The sequence below is a fragment of the Anomaloglossus baeobatrachus genome, chromosome 3 (assembly GCF_048569485.1).
Source record: "Anomaloglossus baeobatrachus isolate aAnoBae1 chromosome 3, aAnoBae1.hap1, whole genome shotgun sequence".
NCBI lineage: Eukaryota > Metazoa > Chordata > Amphibia > Anura > Aromobatidae > Anomaloglossus > Anomaloglossus baeobatrachus.
Window position 1 is genome coordinate 460,244,517 of NC_134355.1, and position 16,029 is coordinate 460,260,545.

Below are 16,029 nucleotides of genomic sequence, written 5' to 3' on the forward strand. Positions count from 1 at the left end.
TCTGTATAGATTTTGGCGTTTGGTGACTGTTCACATTGGGTCATCAGGCTTTGTCCACAGGCTATATATATACTTCATGCAGCATTTGCTTGGACCTGTCCCGCCCACAGCCATGACTCAGTCATGGGTACGGGACTGCAATAGACCAGGTGAGTGCTGCTGAGAGCAGTTCTGCTATTTATATGTGAGGCCGCATGGCACATTTTATAAAAATATTTTAGTGTAGGACTGCTTCAAATGAGATTTGCCGTGACGTGGCGAAGCAGCTCAAGAAATTGCAATTTTTTGCCAAAAATCTCAAAAAAATTTTTATAATGCAGTTTGGAATATTTGATGCCTTAGTGCACATTGGTGCTGGCTCTTTGTTGTTTCTAATATGAAAACATACCTGAAATATTATTCTTTTTAGTATCATAACTTTAACTGCTAATATTTTACCAGAATTCTGCTGAAAATAATTATGTAGAAGTTAATCAATAGACATATAGATCTATCAGTCACATGTATTCATGTAGGTAGCCTTATTGTATTGTATTTCTTTATGTGTTTAAAAGTCATTTTGTGGATACCTGTAAACTTAAGATGAGTGCACGCAACATCTTTTTTTATAACGTAAATAGTTAAAAAACAAAATAAGAGCAGTCCATTCTTCAGATGTTTTCTGCTCTAAAGACGCACTATACTTTATAATAACAGTCAAGGGGAAGGCTCAAAAAATGGCTAGAAGACACCCGGGTAGGTTTTTTTTAGTGCTTTGCTAACATTTTTTTCTTGAAAAAAACAGTTTCTTCATTATTCATGGAGTTAAATAATGACTGAAATCCCCAGTGTAATTGACACTACAAAAGCACTATAAGAAAGCCTTTGGACCCCTTTCAGGTATATATGTCCCACATTGTGGTATATATGTCCTCATCCTGGGCCCAGCATGAAGATTTCTCCCAAAAAAAAAGAAAAACAGCATTATCCAGGTCATCGATAGCGGTTTCTCTGCTAATAAAATTGCCAAACTGCATCATGTGAGGGCCTTGACAGTTGGAAGAATATGAAATGAAGTCCGTCCATCCATTCAAAAGCCAAAAGGTGGACATCCAGGCAAAATATCTGAGTCAACAAGTCAGCTCATCACAATATATATCACTTCTGGCAGGACAAACATGGTAGTAGAAGTGGCTCCTATTCTTCGGAATAGTGAGATCACAGATGAGCATGCAAGCACTATGCAACACACATTACATAAGTCTGGAATGGTGGCCAGAAAAAAGGTGAAGAAGCCTTGACTTCAATATCTAAGGGCGGTCATAGCCACAACATCATCAGCTGCCGGCCTCTGATTGGCAATTCACTTCAACTGAAAGTGTGTCATTGGACTTAAATCCAGAAGAAGTTGGTTCTGAGGTTAGCGCGCCCCCTGCAGCACAGGTCCAGTCGCGGTGGTGATCTGTGCAACCCAGCTTGTTACATTATTGCTCTCATCAAAATTGACTTCATGTTTCTTAAGTTGAAGATTTTGGCAATGAGGTTCAGCACATATGCAGGAGATGGAAATTGATATACTGTACTTACACATAAATTGTAAACTGCAGAGGGATATGGAAAGACTCACATTCCCAGAATTCTGCTGAGATAAGAGAAGATAACAGAAGCACGGAAAGGCCATGACACTGTGTGGATTAATCCTTCCAGAATGAAAACCGCTACACCACTATATATTAGAATTGCTATGCAGAGATCTGACTATGGGGAGCGTGACTGCATGTGTGATCAAAGTACTCAGCTTAGTAGATAAACATGCCCAATGATATACACTTCAACAATATAAGTAAATGTCATCACAACCAGAGCATACCGCTTATAGTGGTAGACCATGTATGAGGACCTTGAATACTATAAATTTGTTTGTGGGAGTTCCCATACTGTGTTTGGGCACTGAGGGCCCTTATACTGAGTGGAGGGCTAAGGGGGCCATTGTATTGTGTGTGGGGGCTTTAATACTGTGTGTATGGCATCAAACTGCACTTTGGGGCTAAAGGGAACATCATATTGTGTGTGGTGCTGTGGGGTCCTTGTATTTTGTAGGGGGGCTGTGGGTGACATAGTGTGGGTGAGGACCCTCTCAATGCCTGTGGGGTCTGTGGTTGACATAATATTGTGTGTAGGGTCCCTCAAACGGCATGTTGGGGCTGTCGGGACACACCATTATGTGGAGCCCTCATACTTTGTGGGGGCTGTGAGTGACATTTTACTGTGTGGGGGCCCTTACAATAACTGTGGGATCTGTTGGGGCATTAAATTGTGTGTGGAGGCCCTCATACTGTGTGTGTGGGATGTGGGGAATGTTGCCTGTGTGCCCTATATGCTATGCATATGGTAGCTCTGGGGCTATCCTACTTAGTTGGGGGCACTTTAGGGGCATCATGTTAAGGCAGGAATTATATTGTGTTAGGGTAATGGTGGTAGCATCATACTCTGTTGGAGGCTCTGTGGTGTCATAATATGTGTGAGTGGAAACTGTGGGGTAAATTCACTGTGGGGGTATCATGCAGAATGGGGGCATTGAAAGGGGTGTAGTAGTGGGTGAGTGATAATAAATTAATTATACTAAGGGAATTCACTATTGGTATAATTACTGGATACCTGCCGTAATATGTCATTGTCCCTGATTTTAAAATTAGGAAGGTATGACTGGGTGGACGGGACAATGCTGAGCCTCCCAGAGGCATCACACGGCAACATACATTTGCTCATAGATCCATAACACAGACCTATAATCCGTAATCCGTGTGCTACTACTATATAGGCTCCGTGCACATGAACCCTAAGGCTGCTTTCCCACTTGCATTGTTTTGCATTCGTCACAATCAGTTATGTGACTGATGCAACGGATGCGTTGCAGATAGTGGCACAACTGATGTGACTGATGCTGCATAAAAACGATCAGTTGGGGGTTTTTTTTACTGTTTTACTGGCGGCCAGCTTTTGTGAACAATCAGTTGATCGGCCGGCTTTTGTGAATGAGTATTGTTCACAAATGCGCCCCCTGGGCGATCAGCTGATCATTCACAAAAGGCGGCCGCCGTCCGATCAGCTGATTGTTCCAGCCGCTGGAACTGAATTCACAGTAGATCATGTTTTTTTATTGTTGCAAGCTCACAGTATAAAAACGATCCGCAACAAACAAAAAACGTTACATTCAGCGTTGCTCCCGTCAGACGGTCAGTCAGTAAACGACTGATTCGTCACGCGGCAGATGCAATGCAGGGGCATCAGTCACAATCCGTCGCTAATAGAAGTCAATGGGGAAAAAACAGATTCCTGCAAAATATTTTGAAGGATACCATAATTCCTCAAGACGACGGATTGTGACTGATGCAAAACAACGCAAGTGTGAAAGCAGCCTAAAACATGACATACACAGGCACTCTTATTTATACTAGGCTAAATTCCCACAGAACAAGTCTGCTGTGGATCTGCGGAGGTCCGGTAGTTATTTCTGCAGCAGTATATACCATTTTGGATATCTTAACGAAAAGAAGTGGGGCAGCCGCATATTTCACCATTTGCATGGCATCAAGAGAAAATCACACCTGTATCCACAACATAAATGGACATGCTGTGGATCTCAAGCCTGCCCCTCCTGTCAGTTTATGCTGGGGATATATTTCACACCATATGCTAAAGATTTCTTAAAATCTCATGCACTTTGCTGGCACCATAAATGCAGCAGATTTTCCACAAACGACTATGCAGCCTTAGGGTTCTTCTGATTTGTATGGCAAGTATAGTGCTGCAGACAACACTTTTCTTGCCATCAAAAACACAGAAATCCCAAATGGCTGGAAGAAAATGGAATGCCAGGAATACATTGGTTTAAGAAATAAAATAGGAGAAAATGTCCAGAGTTCTTTCCTACTGTATCACATATAGAAACCACAGAAGAAATTGCACTTTTACAAATGATTTTGTCCAATTAACGTCAATAAGATCTAAAATATCACAACATTTCTAGACAAACTACACAAATATATGATACTAAGCAGCAGAGGGTCATAATGCATAGCCCAAAGGCAGATAAACTGCAACCTGAGCAGAATACTGAGGACCAATAGATAACAGAGTCGGCTGTCAACTAAACGTTAGCAAATATCAAAGCTTATGATAACTGCTGAATTGGAAGAAAGACAAAGTCTAGATACTTGTCTTGCACAGTGGCCCTTTGATGGGTGTGTCCATGCCTGCATCCAGACATCGACTTAAAGGGAATCGGTCAGCAGGTTTTTCCTATGTAAGCTGAGAGCAGCATTATGTAGGGGTTAAAAACAAAATAAAAAGCAACTATGACTCTCTTTTCTGTGTGTGTGCGATTGTTTAGTTTAACTAATGGCTTTATTACCCTGTGATTAACATTACAGGACTAGAAACACACATGCAGAGCAGTATGAAACGCCTGTCTCCCCTGACTGACTCTTCACAGTCAAAGCACAATCTATATAGAGAGTTTGGTGTGGGCCAGACAGCTATCCTAGCTCAGCTACATGCTTAAACTCAATTCCTTGATTGTGTGAGAACGGCTGCACCCAGTAATCTATGTGATACACTATTGGATTCAGAATCTCCTTGCCTATATTATCTTGCTGTCAGATAATAATAATAATAAGTTTTATTTCTATAGCGCCAACATATTCCGCAGCGCTTTACAATTCAGAGGGGACATGTACAGACAATATGAGACAATACAAAATAACAAAATTAAGATCCCAGGAGGAGTGAGGGCCTTGCTCGTAAGCTTACAGTCTATGAGTAAATAGGGGAGGCACAAAAGGTGAATGGAGGGGAGAAAAGCTTGTTATACATGGTCCAGTCATATGAGGTGGATGAGGTCAGGTGTTTGCTACCTGCTGACAGATTTCCTTTAATAAATGTTAATTGATAAACTTAAATTTTATAATGTGAAATATCTGGGTAGGATGACATTACATACAGATATATACAAGATGAGGCTGATTCTTTAAATATTAGACAAAAATTAAAGGGAACCTGATGATGACTGTTTGATTTCATGTGTGTATGTTTTATTCGGAAACACTGAGGAGTTTAAAAAAAACAAAACCTGTAAAATCTGCCAGAGACCAAGAGGAACGGGACACTAATCAGAAATGCGGGGGATTCCCGGTGGGTTCTCCCCATCCACTGCCAATGACTGCCTGGTGTTTCCTATATACACACACAGGAAGAGACCCATCATTCAAGGGGACCAGGTGGGGGGTCCCCGGAAGTCTTTAAAGTATGTTTTCCTCTGAAACACTGTAGCATTTCAGAGTCAAACATACATGGCTGAAATGATACATGCATATCTGATACATGCTACCTGTAGATCGGCAGGTTCCCTTTAAGGTACATAACTAACATAGTTAGTCTACCTACCATTGTCTACCTGAGTGTCAAGAGAGTAGAATTAAGCCCCCGTCACATTTAACGACTTACCAGTGATCCCAAAAACTATGAGATCTGATAAGGATCGCTAGTAAGTCGCTGGGAGGTCGCTGGTGAGATGTCACACAGTCAGACCTTAACAACGAATCAGTAACGATCACCGACCTGTATAACGATCTCGGCGGGCATTAGGACCATGTTAGAAGGTCATTGGTGGGTGTGAAACACAGCGATGCGTCCTGCCCAGCAGGACATCGTCTTTGAAGAAAATGGTCCCAACCATTCAGCAACGACTAGCGATCTCACAGCAGGGGCCTGATCGCTGGTAGGTGTCACACATAACGAGATCGCTGCTGCAATCTCGTTGTGTTTGACAGGGCCTTTAGTTTTTTTCCCAATCAACGGGTCCCTTTAAATCAAACGAGGAAGGAAATTCTTTGGAAATTAAACAAGCAATCATGCATGAAACTATAAACATAAAATGAAATAGTAAAACAAGTTAATGTACATTGTGATGGACCCTGGGAGGCTCTAATTTGGATCATTAATGTTATATGTTTTTTGGAAGAGCTCCATCTAACGTGATCACTTTCATGTAGCTCCTTTACAGGGAGTAATGTTCTGCACAAATTCCTTCTTTCCACAATGTCCGTATTTCAATAAATCTCTAAATACAAATACACAGGCTGCATTTTGTCTTGGAAACACTTTGAGCTCAGCCAAAAGATTGTCTCATGCTTGTAGAAGGATGTCCTGACAAACTTATTCATGTGGTCCCAATATTGTATTTTACGTGCACTGAATCATTGTATTTGTATCCAAAAAGTAACATCATTTGAGATGGAAAGTGTCCAAGTCAACTCTTCTAGGTCTAAAATCTGTGCAGTTCCCCAGTACATGTGGATTACTAGGAATTGGCTTGTGTATACATCGCATTGGAAATGTTTCATTAGAATCTGTGCCGATCTGGATTCATTCTACATTAATCTATTGGTGTACTTGAGAAATGACTGTCCAGATTTTTAGGTTTAAAAATATGTCCTAAGCGAATCCAAGTGTGCACTCATGCTCCAGACTGAAGGGAGCAGTCACCAAGTAAAAACTTGGAAGTCATAGAGGGACATGCAAAATCTGTATTATTAGCACCTTCCTGAGAAAAAAGGCTCTGTAGAAAGGCAATGCAATTTTAGGGGAAAAGAATGTATACTGTCTGGCTGAAGATTTCTTTATATTTGGGCTTGGACTTGTTAACTCCTTAGACCACCCAACCTGTACTTAACAAAAGGTCAGTAAACTAATAAGGAATAGGGAGATCAGATCAGAAAATACTACACATTTCTAATATTTTCTTTAAAGCTTTTCACACAAATATCATTAATCTGTCTAGGAATAATCCAAATGGTTCCAGAAGTAAGAAGTTATTTTCAGGAAAGAAAGAAAATTGCAGAAATATTGTAAGAATATGAGAACATAATAGAATCCAGATGTCACCTACCCTTGTTGCTGGCTATCCAGTAGCTCTCAGAGTTGCGGCTGTAAGACTGAGGAAGGCTTTGGTTCCCTCCTATATACAGCTTGTAGATCAATGAATCAGCAGAGGGGGATGTGTCAATGCCTCAATGGGTTAAAACATTTCTTCAGTTTTTCCAGGAGTCATAGCAGTTTTGCTGGTTGGTGGCTACTGCCCTCCTCCTCGCTGCTTGCCTGTCTGTGGAATGGGATTTCCCAGTGATTAAGCTATTAATACATGGGACAAAATAGTGTTTGTTTGGAGATCAGTCCTGGACGTGAGCAAAAGTTCATTTTAACACAGTCTGGGAGAAGGATTTACTCTGGCTCCTTCACTCCTCCTAGAAATGATGAGTATTTAAGCAAATCCATACTTCTGACCATAGAAGGGGCAGGGCAGGTGGGGTTTCTTGGAAGGCTATGCTAAACTGAGATCCTACAGAAAACTAGGATATTTTTTTTACATTTATACAGTAAGAACACTAAGCACTGAGTTTACTTATTAAATCCTCTGATATGCCTTCATCTACTGTACTGCTGTATTCACTCATATTTGTAACAGATCAATTCACTTTGGAGGCTATTTCTCTTCAATAAACTAATGAAAAATAGACTTTAGATCTGAATAAATCTACAAAAGGTTTACTAAGGAACAAGCAGTATGTTACAATGCAAGAGCAACAAAATAATCACATTAGGAAGCAATAAATCGGAATCATAATGTCAGTAGGGTGGTGTGATCAGAATAGTTAAAGGGTTTAGCTAGGACTAATTTTTGTATATGCTATGTGCCTAAGAACTAACAGGCAGGTCATTACTAACCATCTGCCTGTTATGCCTAGTGCCAATTTCTGTTCGTGATTCAGCAGCTTCTGCTGACGTCACGCTAACAGATCAGAGCATCAAATTGTCATAAGCTTTTTTCTGTTGATGGGGCATGACTGCCGACTAGAGATGAGCGATGTTAGAGGTTCGCCAATTTCATGTTCGAGTGATTTTGGGGGGTGTTTGAGTCGTTCGAACTCGAACTATTTGGTAAAAGTTCGGCAGTTCGAGTTACGTTCGAGAACGGTTCGAGCACCAAAAGCGTGGCTTTTCACAGTAAATATGTGTGCACCTTTCGTATCTGCATGTGTCCTGCGTCCCCAGCACAATCCCTCTCTCTTTCCGACTCACCAATCACGGGCGTCTCGTTGCACGGCTGTCACAAATCTCTAGCGACATTTCCTATTTTGAAAATGGCTGCTGCTTCATTATTCAATTAGTTATTCCATGCTTTCCCCACCCACCGGCGCCCATAATTGGTTGCAGTCAGACACGTCCCCACGCTGAGTGACAGCTGTCTCCCTGCAACCAATCACAGCCGCCGGCGGGGGGGTCTATATCGTGCAGTAAAATAAATAAAAAAAAAAAATGCGGTTCCCCCATATTTGATACCAGCCAGGATAAAGCCACATAGCTGGAGGCTGGTATTGTCAGGATGGGGAGCGCCACATTATGGGGAGCCCACCACCCTAACAATATCACCCAGCAGCCGCCCAGAATTGCCGCATCCATTAGATGTGACAGTCTCGGGATTCTACCCAGCTCATCCCGAATTGCCCTGGTGCGTTGGCAATCGGGGTAATAAGGAGTTAATCATGCCAGGCATCTCCCCGAGACACCTTCCATGATTAAACTGTAAATGAAAGTAAAGAAACACATACACCCGAAAAATCCTTTATTTGGAATGAAAGACAAAAAAAACCTCATTTACCTTTTTATTAATCCCCAAACAACAATCCAGGTCCGAAGTAATCCACACGATACTGTCAGCTCTGCTACATGAAGTAGACAGGGAGTGCTCTGTGTCCTCTCCACGTAGCACCTGAAGTGAGCTGCGCTGTCACCAGACTTCACCCTGCAATGTAGACGTCAAGATTACCACATTTGCCTACGATTCTTATTAAAGCCAGTTGCTCAATGGATAGAGCTCCTGTCTAAGAAGCAATAGTTTACGAGTTCGAGTCCCTGCCGTCCCGGTAAAAAATGTAATTTATTTTTAATTATAATTATTTATTTATAATTTTAATTTAATTTAATTATGCACTGAGGGGAGGAGTCGGACATCAGCTGTGAGCCGCGGGACACACCTCTAAAATCGGAGCAGTTCACGGAATGAGGCTGCATATCTCTCTCTCTCTTTCTCTCTCTTTCTCTCTCTCTTTCTCTCTCTTTCTCTCTCTTTCTCTCTTTTTCTCTTTTTTTCTCTCTTTTTCTCTCTCTCCCAGACCTGGCGATGATCAGCTGATGTGGTCACCTGACGGCATCAGCTGACACTATAAGTCGAGCGGTGAGGCCGGCTTTTTACCGCCCAGCCGGCTAAACTATCAGCTGATGCTGTCGGACAGGAGTCTGCAGAGAAGTGTGTAGTTTTTTGGGGGTTTTTTTTGCACTGATGCATCAGCTGATTGTATAAAAGCCGTTTATACAATCAACTGCTGTGTCATGTGATTCAGGCCTTTGAACCTGACACATCATCTGATCGCTTTGCCTTCCAGCAAACCGATTAGATGATATTGGATCCGGATTGGACGGAACGGATCCAATATCATCTTGGATTTTGTATTTTGTATCTGGCTGGACACAAAAATTGAGCGAAGTCCACGTCATTTTTTTTGTTTTAATTATTTCATGAAATTCATGAAATAATTTAAAAAAAAAAAGGGCTTCTCTATATTTTTGGCTCCCAGCCGGGTACAAATAGGCAGCTGGGGGTTGGGTTCAGCAGCTGCTGAACGACAAGGCTCAGTATGCTCCATTCACTAGTGTATGCAGGAGAGCAGACAGCAGCTGCAGAACTACAAGGCTCTGCATACTCCATCCAGGACTGTATGCAGGAGTTTTTTGCCCCCCCAAAAAAATTACGTGGGCTTCGCCATATTTTTGTATGCTAGCCAAGTACAGCAGGCAGGTACAGCTGCCCCCAACCCCCAGCTGCCTATTTGTACCCGGCTGGGAAGTAAAAAAAATAGGAAAGCCCTTTTTTTAAATATTTCATGAATTTCATGAAATAATTAAAAAAAAAATCGACATGGGCTTTGCTCCATTTTTGTGTCCAGCCAGGTACAACTAGGCAGCTGTGGATTGGAATCCGCAGCACAGGTTGGACCGAGCTTTCTGGGCGCCTCTGCTGCAAATTGCAGTCCACAGCCGCCCCAGAAAATGGCGCTTTCATACAAGCGCCAACATCTGGTGCTGTATCCAACTCTTCCAGCAGCCCTAAAGCCGGGTGGCTTGCTGGGTAATAATGAGTTAATACTATATTTGTTTTACTAGCTAGTATTAAGCCAGAGATTCTTAATGTCAGGCAAGTTTGACCCGGCCATTAAGAATCTCCAATAAAGGGTTAAAAAAAAGACACCACAGAGAGAAAAAATACTTTAGTAGAAATAAATACACAGACATATTAGAGACTCCATGTTTATTACTCCCTGTCAGCCCTCCACGATCCTGCTCTTCTGTCTTCTTTCTCCTTCAACCCATGCAGCTCTGCTACATCAGACAGCACTGCATGGGAGGAAGAACGCTGCTGCTTTCCATGCAGTCTATTCACTCAGTGAGTGAGCAGAAGCTGCGTGCTGTAAGCGATGACGTCACCGCTGACAGGCGGGTTACCATAGCAACGGTGCTCCAATCACGTGATTCCCAGTGCCACAATTCACCGGCTGTGGCATCTAGTCCTTGCATGTGGGCTGACTCTGTAAAGAGCGCCCACATGCATGGACAGGGAAGGAGATGCTGGAACGATCACCGCGTACCGGAGAGATGCACTAACAGGACCTAGCATGACGTCTAGCCATGTGACCAGTCTGTAGCCAATGAGATAATAGACACGTGACTGGTCACATGCTATTTTGACGTCACGATAGGTCCTATCATCAGTGCTGGTTACCGGGAGGACACAGCGATTATCGGAAGGAAAAGCAGCGGGAGACAGAGTACAGGACGCGTCGCGGGGACCTGTAAGTGTTATGGCAATGTTTATTAACTGTATGTGTACATGTATAATGTGTTTTTCTGTGTTTGTGTTTGCCTCCCATTGTTTTCAATGGGGTTCGAGTGGTTCATCGAACGGTTCGTCGAACAGAGCCTCTGTTCGATGAACCGAACTCGAACACCAGGGGGTGGCTCATCTCTACTGCTGACACCATGCTGTCCCGCTAGGTACGGGGAAGTACCAAGCGCACAGCAAAAGGGAAGGGAAACTCTGTGTCTAGGGAAAGGGAAGATGGTGACCCCTGACCGAATCTACTTCTGGTCCCTGGTGTCTCTCACCACCCTAAATAGGTTCCGCACTATGTGCCAAGACGGATAGCTGACTCTAGGTATCCCTACTACTGGGCCCTAAATAGTGAATGGATCAGATAAACATTTCAGCAATTGCACTAAACAGCTATAGAAGACACAATGGGGACACACAGGGGGAAAAACATCAACTACTTATCATTAGATAACTCAGGTAGAAGTTCAGCAGAGTTTTCAGCAACGACACACCAGAGGAGTACAAACCACATGCTTACCTCCTTGCAACCTTGGCTTGAAGGAACTGAAAAATATCACCAGCACTAGTCAAAGGAAGGGGTATTTAACACCAAGGGAAAACTGATAATCAACAGCTGGGTACAAGATGAACTCCTGCTGGGTCCAAAAGGGAGAAAGATGAATCCAGCAGGAACGCTACCTATACCAATGAATACTAACAGCAGGAACAATAGAAAGTCAGGGAGCATTCTGTGCAGCCAGATACTGTGAGCTTCTATGGCCAGAAACCACATGACTGTCCTTGATTTTTTATTTTGGTTAGCTATTAAAAGATATCACAACTACAAGATTATAATTTTGTTTCTCTCACTGAGAGCAATCAATCATTTTTCAACTGGTTAACACAGTATTAAAACTTTTGTCTGTCACATGTGACACACCCATGACAGTTGGCTCCCCACTTCCTAACTGCGGGGAGCCAGTTTTCAATCAACATAATGTATGCAATCACACCCTGCCAACAGAGCAGCCCAGAAGAAGATGAGCTGCTCTGCTGACGTGGAGCAGCTGAATCATCAGCAGGAGCAGTCAGTGACCACGCTGTGCTCGCAGAAATCAGAGATGGGCACAACAGGCAGGTAGTTAGAAATACCTACAAATACCTACCTGTTAGATTTTAGGCCTATGGTAAAAAAAATAGTCATGGATATCCTCTTTATCTCTTTTGGGAAGGCTTTCTACAAAATGTTGTAGTCGTCTGTAGTAATTTGCCCCCATTAAGGAAAATGAGCATTTGTGATTTTCAGGTGCTCATGTTAAGGTCCAGTCACACTAAACAACTTACCAGCGATCCCAACAACGATAGGGATCGCTGGTAAGTTGCTAGGAGGTTGCTGGTGAGATGTCACACTGCGACGCTCCAGCGATCCCACCAGCAACCTGACCTGGCAGGGATCGCTGGAGCGTCGCTACACGAGTTGCTGGTGAGCTCACCAGCAACCAGTGACCAGCCCCCAGCGCCGCGTGGAAGATGCTGCGCTTGGTAACTAAGGTAAATATCGGGTAACCAACCCGATATTTACCTTGGTTACCAGCACACACAGCTACACACGCAGAGAGCAGGGAGCCGCGCACACTGAGCGCTGGCTCCCTGCTCTCCTAGTTACAGCACACATCGGGTTAATTACCCGATGTGTGCTGCAGCTAAATGTGCACAGAGCAGGGAGCAGCGCACACCGGGTGCAGCTGCACAGGGTACATATATAGGGTATAGAGTACAGGGTGCAGCTGCACAGAGCAGGGAGCAGCGCACACCGCTTAGCGCTGGCTCCCTGCTCTCCTAGTTACAGCACACATCGGGTTAATTACCCAATGTGTACTGCAGCTAAATGTGCAGGGAGCAGCGCACAATGCTTAGCGCTGGCTCCCTGCTCTCCTAGCTACAGCACACATCGGGTTAATTAACCCGATGTGTCCTGCAGCTACATGTGCACAGAGCAGGAGCCGGCACTGACAGTGAGAGCGGCGGAGGCTGGTAACAAAGGTAAATATCGGGTAACCAAGGACAGGGCTTCTTGGTTACCCGATGTTTACTGTGGTTACCAGCCTCCGCAGAAGCCGGCTCCTGCTGCCTGCACATTTAGTTGTTGCTGTCTCGCTGTCACACACAACGATGTGTGCTTCACAGCGGGAGAGCAACAACTAAAAAATGGCCCAGGACATTCAGCAACAACCAACAACCTCACAGCAGGGGCCAGGTTGTTGCTGGATGTCACACAGCGACATCACTAGCAACATCGCTGCTACGTCACAAAAGTTGTTCGTTAGCAGCGATGTTGCTAGCGATGTTGCTTAGTGTGACGGGGCCTTAAGATGAGGTCTAACTCCCACTTGACATTCCAATTCATCTTCAAGATGTTCGCCATGGTTGAGGTCAGGGTTCTGTACAGATCCTTTCAGTTCCTAGACACGAAAATCATCCAATGTCTTGATATGAGCCTTGCATTATGTACAAAGTCACAGTGATGCTAGAATCAGAAAAAGTCCAGAAAACTGTTGCCAGAAGCAAACCATTGTCTAAACCAGTGTTCCCCAACTCCAGTCCTCAAGAGCCACCGACAGGTCATGTTTTCAGGATTTCCTTATCATTGCACAGGTGTTGGAATCATTACCTGTGCAGAATATTTACATTACCACCTGTGTAATACCAAGGAGATCCTGGAAACATGCACTGTTGGTGGGCCTGAGGACTGGAGTTGGGGAACACTGGTCTAAACTGTTTACAACATGGCATTGAAAGGTTATTCTCATCTTCATAAATGGATATTGTTGGCTAGTACTTCTTAAACTTTGCAGTCGTTCTTGAGATATTATACTTTTCTTTTTTTATAGCTCATTGCCTAGAGACCGACCACCGCTGCTGTCAACTTGAAAGCAATGCGTTGAAGCTAGATGGGTTTAGAAAGAAATAGCGTGATCCAGTAATTCTAAAAGCATTAAAATAGTACTTACAAGCTCAATAAAAAAGGCTTCTAAGCATGGGGTATGTTCAGCTGCATAGCAGCAGTGGTCGGTCTCCAAGGCAACAAGCTGGTAACAAAGGTGTCAACATTGTAAGATTGGCTGAAAATTTACATAAGTAGTTTGAAAAGTAGCTTTCTAAATAGTCCACTTAAAATGTTCTAAAATATTGCTGCTCAGAGGGTCTATAAATCCTTTATCTAGTGGATTGCTTTTGCAAAACTGATACAAATCTGTCAGAGTTCCTGCTCCTGGTTATGATGATTCTCTCTGCTTTCCCCTCCCTTGTTTCTGCAGAGATAGCAGGTGAAGAGGGTTTTACACAAATCTGCAGTGGTGATGGGGGGAGGTGCTAAAATCTTATAGATAGGAAATACAGCAGGCTATAGCCAATGAGAAAAACATAAAAAATTAAGACAGCAGCACATTGGATACATACATAGCTCCCATCCAGCATGTATTACCGAGAGGGACACTCCAACAAAAAAATCTGAGAGTTTGATGATCCTGAAACCTGCATCTCATGGAGCAGTAATGGACAGGGAATGAAATTCAGATGTAGCATTAAAAGCACACAAGCCCACTTTCAATTTGATGAACGTGAAAAAGCAAACTTCAGTTCTACACTGAAATTGTAGTTCTGTGGACCATATAAGTGTATACCTGACACATAAATCCAGTGACCCACAGGTGCATTTCCCCTGATCATATTCAATCTTCTTGCATTTCTGTCTTCAAACACAGTAAAAGTGGCCTCCAGATAATAATTGTGCTTTGCTTTATACCTTTATATATTAACCATACCAACATCTGTGCCTTTATATAATAATAGTGCCTCTTCTATTCCCTCATACTGCAAAAGTGCACCTTTTTGTGCCTCCATGTAGAAATAGTACCTTCATATAGTAAAGGTGCTCCATCTGTGCCTTCATATAGTGCTTTCCCTTTGAGCCTCAGCATAGAAATAGTGCCCCTCTGTGCCACCTATAATAATCATGCTGTCATAATTCGGTTTCCTAGGTAACAGTGAGTGACAGGTTAGTGTTGTGAATGTTAGTTATGTCTTGGCTGCTGGGAGGCTCCCTCTGGTGGCCAGGAAGGGTTTGGATAGAGATCAGGTGTGTTGTGCAGTGGGTGTTTCCTTTCCTAACTCTCTGCCTATTTAAGTCCTGGTCTGATTGCAGGCTGTTGCCGGATGTCAGTTGTTCTTTGTATCTCTAGCCTGCTTAATCCTGTTCTACACCACATCTTCCCCAGATAAGTGCTTGCTCTTTATTTATTGTCTGGTTCTTTGCTTATCTGGGTTTGTCATTATTTGTGGTTGGTTTCAGTTTATTTCCTTCCAGGGATTTTCCCCCTCAGTGGATTGTTGAGGAACTCCCTGCAGTTCTGTGTGGAGTATAGCTCCTTTTTGGGTCCATGTGTTTGTGGCTTGTTGAATTTGTTATAATTCTTGTTTTCTGTTCATTGGTATGACAAGGGCACCTGGTATAGGACGGGGTTCAGATCGAGCGATCTGAGGGCCTTTTTGTACTATCAGGAAGTTGGTATTTCGCAGGGTTTTTCTCTGGCAACCATCAGTCCCTTTCCTGTCCTTTCCTATTTTAGTCAGCGGGGGCCTCACCTTTTGCTAATCCTGTCATCTACCTGTGTATTGTGTTTTTCCTATATCACCGCAGTCTTTGAATGTGGGGGGCTTGCTATTCTTGTCTATTTTCTGAGGCAGAGAGTTATTCATCTCTCCTACCTTTAGGATAGTTAGTTCTCCGGCTGGGTTCGCGGTGCACAGGATGTTAGTTCACCCCTCGGCTACTTCTAGTTGTGTTGGTTAGTAAGGGGATGGCGGCCAGATTAGTTGCCAATGCTCTTGTCACCTTTTTGCCAATGATTTGTGATTGTCTTCCATGGTTCCGGATCATAACAGGTTAGCCTTCTTTTAGAATTAACAATAATTAATAATAATTTTATTCATTTATATAGCGCTATTAATTCCACAGCGCTTTACATACATTGCCAACACTGTCCCCATTGGGGCTCACAATC

The 16,029-nt window shown here is 43.2% G+C and overlaps 1 protein-coding gene across 1 annotated transcript in view; it reads right to left on the bottom strand.

Annotated features, from left to right (window-relative positions):
• LOC142295422 (uncharacterized) overlaps positions 1-7,114 on the bottom strand; it is a 51,351-nt gene extending 44,237 nt beyond the window's left edge. Inside the window, exon 1 of the mRNA XM_075338524.1 lies at positions 6,929-7,114. The gene's annotated coding sequence lies outside the window, so the exon portion shown is untranslated. The remainder of the gene's footprint in view (positions 1-6,928) is intronic.
• Between the last annotated feature and the right edge of the window lie 8,915 nt (positions 7,115-16,029).